The sequence below is a fragment of the Chelmon rostratus genome, chromosome 22 (assembly GCF_017976325.1).
Source record: "Chelmon rostratus isolate fCheRos1 chromosome 22, fCheRos1.pri, whole genome shotgun sequence".
NCBI classification, from domain to species: Eukaryota; Metazoa; Chordata; class Actinopteri; order Chaetodontiformes; family Chaetodontidae; genus Chelmon; species Chelmon rostratus.
In genome coordinates this window covers 19,457,398-19,464,444 of record NC_055679.1, presented here as the reverse complement: position 1 = coordinate 19,464,444, position 7,047 = coordinate 19,457,398, and the positions used below count along the sequence as shown (strand labels likewise).

Here is a 7,047-nt window from a genome sequence, read left to right as displayed (position 1 = left end):
GGAGTATTTTACTCTGACTCAGTCAGTAAAACATCATAAATGCAGTTTATAAAATCAGGATTTTATTACATATCATGTAAAAATCATTGCTTTTCTGTTGTGGTTTTTACTTTGGTGATTAACTTGATCAATTTATTCAATTATTTTGTATCTATTTATTAATTTATGGCTGTTTTCTGATTTCAGGGTTTCACTTGTTGATTTTTGACATTTCTGCTGTTCATCAGTTACAACAGACAGACAGACAGACAGACAGACAGACCATATAAAAGTAAGCCGGGCTGACACACAGTTGTAGTGTGAGTGGAGGGACTCACACACACTTTCACGCACACACACGCACACACACACACACGCTGCCGCTCCACGCGTGCAGCCTGGAAAGCGACCAAACTGCAGACTTCAACTCAAACAACCTGAACTGTCCTGGGCTCTGCTTTGTGTTCTTGTGCGCAACTTTCAATCCAGATTAGGTGAAGTTAATCTGAACCGTTTCCAGTCCAGCTGCAGTGAGTAGGACCCCAAAACCAACCACAAACACACCGTGATCCGGATCCAAGGCTGCAACTTCGTCTGTGTGTTTTTATTATTTCGGAGTGTTTTTTTTTCTGGACCTGAAACTTTGACGGACATGCCGGGCTTCGTGGCTTTCTTGGCCGCGTTTGCAGTCCTTTCGGGCGGGTTGAGGAGCTCCGTGGCCGCGGTGGAGAGCAGCTCCGCGGTGGAGAGCCCTGAGGACGGGGACAGAGGACGAGCTGGCTGTCCTGGCCGCTGTCGGTGCGAGGTGGACGGGCTGCTGCACCGGGTGGACTGCTCGGACCTGGGGCTCCGGGAGATACCGACTAACCTGAGCGTGTTCACATCTTACCTGTAAGTCAACAATCTGGGTTTTGCATTGCTTTGTACCAACCTGTTGCTCTTAATCTGCACGCAGTCAGTAAACAGAACCTCGAACTGTGTGTGTGTGTGTGTGTGTGTGTGCGTGCGTGCGTGCGCGAGGGCGCGTGCACGGACGTGACCCAGTCGTGAGAAACGGAGCACCTGTCTCGCACTGCCTCTGTTTATCTGTGTCGCGCGCTCCCACTACGCGCGCGCACGTCATGTTGTTCAGATGGTGGTTGAGGAGGTTCAGTTCTGTGACTCTGCCACAAACAGAAAGAGACTGAAAGTGCAGGAGACACCATGACCACTACGATTACTGAGACACTTATTACGGTTAGTTCCAGACGTTCTTGAAGAGGCTCAAAGGCTCTCTGCAGGTTCTCAAACAGGTTCCTGGAGAACTCGACGAGGTTTCAGTGGTGCTTGTGAAAAATTCTGGAACACTTCAGTTCCAGGAGTTTTGGAAAAGCGTTTCAAGGATTCTACAGAATGTTTCAGAGGTCCTTAAAGAAGTTCCAGGGGTACTTCCAGTGATGTTTGAGAAGGTTTCAGGTGTCCAAGAGGTTCCAGTGGTTCTGGAGGAGGGTTCAGGTGTACTTGGAGAGGTGTCAGAAAGCTTTGAAGCTTTAGGATTTCAGGATCCTCAAATTGATTGAGGCATCCTTGAGGAGAAATGAAATGATTCCACACCTGGGACCTCAGCAGGGTTTTCTGATGAGGTCCCAGGTGGGTTTCAGGATCTACAGAGAAAGTTTAAAAAAAGAACTTTTCTTCAGGGGTGTCTTATACATTCAGCTTCAGGTCTTTTCTCTGTCAGGAACCGGTGACCTCTGACCTCTGAGGAGGTCACGTTGTGTTGGACAGTGAGCTCCACAGTGATCCTGCAGAAAGAAACACACGAGGAACTCACTAAATGGAGAGTTGATTCGAGTGTAACTGAACTTTTCAGTAAACATCTGCCGCTCAGCCCAAACAGCTGGACGTTCATCAAGCAGACGAGCCTCCAGGATTCTGATCAGGAGAAAATACTCAGCTCCATTATTCTTCTCTATTCTGCCTCTGTGTCGTCCTGATTAAATGTGAGTGAGCTCCACCCGCTGGCTCGCGGCGCTTCAGTCCTTTAACAACAGTGTCAGCGAAGTTTCAGTGTTTCTATTTGAGTGTAAACTCCAGTTAGAGCGAAACACTAAAACTAATTCAAATCCATTTCACCTCACAGCAGGTGACCAGCCTCGATACCAGACATGTCTCAGCTCTGGCAAAACCATTACATCACCGCTCTGTGTGTGTGTGTGTGTGTGTGTGTGTGTGTGTAGAGAGAAAACCTGCCTGTCTTGGCTCTGGTCTAAAAGCAGCACAATGTCCAGGATTTAAATTTCACTCTCATTAAAGAAAACCTTCTTCTATTCAGAATCGCTCTGTGTGTGTGTGTGTGTGTGTGTGTGTGTGTGTGTGTGAATGAAAGCACTTTCCTTACAGTTTGTCAAAGACAGGCAGATGGACACACACACACACACACACACACACACACACACACACACAGCGACAGTCGATCAAAGCTTCTTTGTGTCTTTATTAAAGCTCCAATCATGAAGCGAATCCAACAAAACATCAAGGAGTTTCTGTGTGTTTGTGAGTTTTGGAAAGTTGCCGGTCGGTAACTTCGTCCCGTCAGAATAACTGTTGGTCACCAGCATCCCGCAATCTGCTGCAGGCCGGCAGTAATGGAGTATTCAGACCCTGTACTGCAGTGAAAGTACTGATACACACTGTAAAAATACTCTGTTACAAGTAAAAGGCCTGCTTTGAAAATGTTGCTTCGAAGTATGTAAATATGATCAGAAAAAAGTACTTCAAGTATTACAGTAAAAGTACTGAGTGCAGTAAAATGTCCCTGTGACTGTTCTCCTGTTCTCCTGTTCTCCTGTTCTATCTGATCTCATTAGATTATTGAGAATCAGTCGTTCCAAAGCTCCACATTATTACAAACACATTCAGATCATTCAGATCATTCAGAGGAAAAGCAGCAAATCAAACATCTGAGAAGCTCAAACATCATCAGAAGAGTTGATCATTAATATTCTGTCAGTCCAATAATTGATTAACGGGCTGATTGTTTCAACTGAACTTTTCTAAACTGTTGGAGTTTAATTTAGAACGAAAGATTTTATAAACTCTTCATATGTTACAATACAAACACAATATTTCCCTCTGAGATTTGGTGGAGGAGAAGAAGAAAGTGACATGAAAAGAAAAGACTCGAGCAAAGTACTCAAATTTGTAGTTAAGTACTATACTTGAGTAAATGTACTTAGTTACATTCCAAGCTGGTCATGATGCATTCAGTGTCTTAACTTAAATCAGGAAATGTGAGCAGTCGGTATCCTCCAGGTTTGTGTTGTGTCAGACATCAACATGTACAGAGCTGGAACTCATTTACTTCAGTACAAGTACTAATACCACACTATTAAAATATTTCAGTACAAGGAAAATTGAACTCAAGTAAACGTGTGAAAGTTTTGGCAACTAAATGGACCCAAATTATCCAAAGTAAAAGTACTCATTAGGCAGAATGACCCGTCATTATTAATGATGCCTCACAGACTGTTTGGTAGTTTAATAATAATAATAATGCATCGTTGCGTTTATTCGTCAGCTTTAATTACTTTTCAGTACATATAAAACATTTGATGCTTTTTCTAAATGATTAATTAGTTAAAAGCTGATTGACAGAATTGAGATGCTGCTCATGTAAATGCATCAGTAAGAATACTCCAATAATATACATAGATTTTGAATGCAGGACTTAGATAAGAGTATTTTTATACTGTAGTATTACTACTCCTGTTAGCAGTAATTGTAAGTGGACCCAGTCAGCTCACACATACGTGGTTCTGTCGTCCACGCTGGATGTTTGCTCTGCTGTGAGAACTCGTAACAGCAGCTTTCTCAGAAAATGAAACAGTAACTGACGGACATCAGGGAGAGTCAGTTTACAACCTGCTTCTGTCTGTCTGTCTGTTTGACCAGCGTCACTCTGAATACTGCCATCTGTCAGTGCCTTTGTGTGTGTGTGTGTGTGTGTGTGTGTGTGTGTGTGTGTGCTGCATGCCTAAGCAGAGCTGTCGGAGCTCTCAATGGGCCTGTAAGTCTCTATTCTGCCTCTGACTGACAGCAGGAGCACAGGAATGCATTTAGCCTCACTGTGATGAATGAGCTGATGTACATGTGAAGGATTTTCTGGCCCCGCCCTCTTTGGCAGCCATGTTGGAACGTCCTGAGCCGAACAGCTGATCCGACCGTTTCATCGCCTCCTGTCGCTTCTCATTTAACGCAACTGTCCTCGTCAACGGGCTCCTTAATTCTTAATTTTTACCATTTAATGACACGACTGAATGAAAAACAGACGGACGAACTCGTCATCGTCTTCCTGACCTCCTTCAGGCCCTGAGAGGAAGACAGGTGGTCCGTCTACCTGTGCAGGATGTTTGGATGTTTGGACTTCGGGTGTCTGAGTGTGAGAGAGCGTTAAGCTTCTGTCAGGGTTCAGTTGAGCTCAGCTGTCGTCAAGAAGTGTACACACACACACACACACACACACACACACACACACACACACACCACACACACACATCGTGTTTCCATCACTTCAGAGGACATCACATGGACTTACATTCATTTCCTGGAGACTTACTCTAACCTTAACCCAAGTCTTCACTCTGCAGCTGAATGATTTATGTTGTGACTTGTCCCCCACACACCTACACACACACACACACACACACACGCACACACACACACACACACACACAGGTAGCTCAAACGTCAGACAGGTAAAGGTAAACCTGTCTCCCTGTGAGTCCATGAGAGAGGTCATGTAGGGCGATACTGTAGAGCTGCACTCGCTGTTGTACTTCAGATATTAATTATATTTAATATTTTCTATAACTGAGCTAATAGATCTTGATGTTTTAGTCCAGGTTAAGATTCGCAGCAGTAGTTGAAATTAGCTGCAACATTAACATGATGAACACATTAATGCGTTGCTAATTATAATGGAGTAATATAAGATTTGTGATTCTGGAATGGGCCATCCTGAAGAATGAGTACTTTTACTTTCTGTACTTTGTGTGTATTTTGATGCTAAGCAGTCAAAGTAAGCACTAAGTAAGTGTACTTCTTCCACCTGGTGATGCACGTTCCTGCCGATGGTTTTCCACCATTCACACCATCAACAGGTGACGGTCACACACACAGGAAGTGAAGAAGAAGCTAGAAAACATGGATGGAAACAGGTTTAAAGTGCCGTAAATACAGACAGGAAACACTGAGTGAAGCTCCATATCATACTCCAACATCCTCTCTGCTCATCAGCTAAAACACCGTTAGAGTCGTCAGAGTGTGTTTGTTTGCGTCCCCCCCCCCACACACACACACACAGAAACACACACATGTCTGCACAGAGCTGCTGTTTATCCTGCCGGTATCTTTTTCTTTGGGGCGAGGCAGCACGGACTGACAGGACGGATCAGGGAATAAACCCCCTGCCTTCGCTCGCCCCGGGGGGCCCCCGCTGACCCGCCCCCCGAAACACTAAAGAAAGACAGAAAGAAAGAGTGAAAGAGGACAAAACCAGAGAGGCCTCGCTGTCACACTACGCCTCCAAACTACACAACTCTCTTTTCTTTCTTTCCACAGAGTTTGTCTTTCTGCGGCCATTTGAATAATCGTCTGATATCCATCAGTTTGAGCCCGAGGAGACGGAAACACACACACACACACACACACACACACACACACGCACACACACACACACACAGCTTCATCTAAGTCATTACCGAGAGCGAAAGAACACACAACATGGAGAATGTATTCGTCTTTTCTTTCATCCTTCTGTCCTTCTTGTTCTTCATACATGCCTCTTTTTCTCTTCAGTCCACATGAAAGACTAAATCAGATCAAAGATCTGAACCTGGCACACGTGATCCTGAAATAACTGGTTCAGGATCAGTTTCATACTGGAAAAGGGCTAATCAGAAAAAAAGGTGCGAGCGCTTAGAATCAATATAAACGTTCTCGTTGGAGCAGTTCTCCACCAAAAAGGATTTTAATTATCAAATTCTCAACTGTGGTGGTTCAGCTAGAAGAAAAACATCAGATAATATTATGAGAAAACTGTAATATTTCAAGAATAAAATACATAATGACTTAAATCTAAACTAATTGCGATTTTTTTATCTTAAATTTTTACTTAATTGGCAAAATAATTCGATTTAAATCACAAAATAACAAATCCTGTCTCGAAATATTATTATATGATAATATTATTTTTAAAATATCACAAGTTTAACCTTTAAGATATTTGCTTTTAGCTCTGTGATTTTTGTACTTTATTTGTGAAATATTAAAACTTTTTCTCATAATATCTTTACTTTTTTCTTTATATTGTGACTTTAATCTTGAAACATTACAACTTTTTCACAAAATATTTGCATTAAAAGTTTTTTATTTTGCTATTTTAATTATGATTTGTTCTCTGTAGAACTGCTCCTGCAGTGTGACGTGTTTTATCAGAATAATCCAGCCGTTTCCAAACAAAAGAGTTTGATAAAGTAGTGAAAGTCACAACAGACCAATCAGAGCATCAGGCTGTTGATTCGTCCGTTGTTCACACGCTATGAGGTCATATGACATCACAGGTTTAGTCAGCAGGGTAATCAGCGCTCTGTCTTTCTTTATTGTTGAAGCACAACTGCCTCCACCATCATCATCATCATCATCATCATCATCATCCTCGTCTTCATCACAGTGTTATGTGTGTCTGTGAATACAGAAGGAAGTCAAAACAAAGTACAACCTCCAACCAAAAGCTTCATCTGCTAACAGAGAGCTTCTTATAGCAGTTTTTATGCCTCCTCCTGAATCTGTTATCAGGAACGTTTCTGGACATTTAATTAGCAAACTTCAGCTAACAGGACAAGGAGAAGCGCAACAATATTTAAAAATTAATCCACAACTTCTTTGTTTATTGACTAACTGTAGCATAGCAACAACAAGCATTTCTGAACTGGAGATGATTTCACACAGCTAACAGGGTGAAAAGCTAACGTAGCATTAGAAGGACACACTTGCCAGAGATCTGATGTTATCTAATAGAGCACAAAG

The 7,047-nt window shown here is 42.7% G+C and overlaps 1 protein-coding gene across 1 annotated transcript in view; it reads left to right on the top strand.

The window, feature by feature from the left end:
* Positions 1–754: 754 nt before the first annotated feature.
* Positions 755–7,047, top strand: part of LOC121625629 (leucine-rich repeat-containing G-protein coupled receptor 5-like) — a 31,286-nt gene continuing 24,993 nt past the window's right edge. Inside the window, exon 1 of the mRNA XM_041963791.1 lies at positions 755–870. The gene's annotated coding sequence lies outside the window, so the exon portion shown is untranslated. The remainder of the gene's footprint in view (positions 871–7,047) is intronic.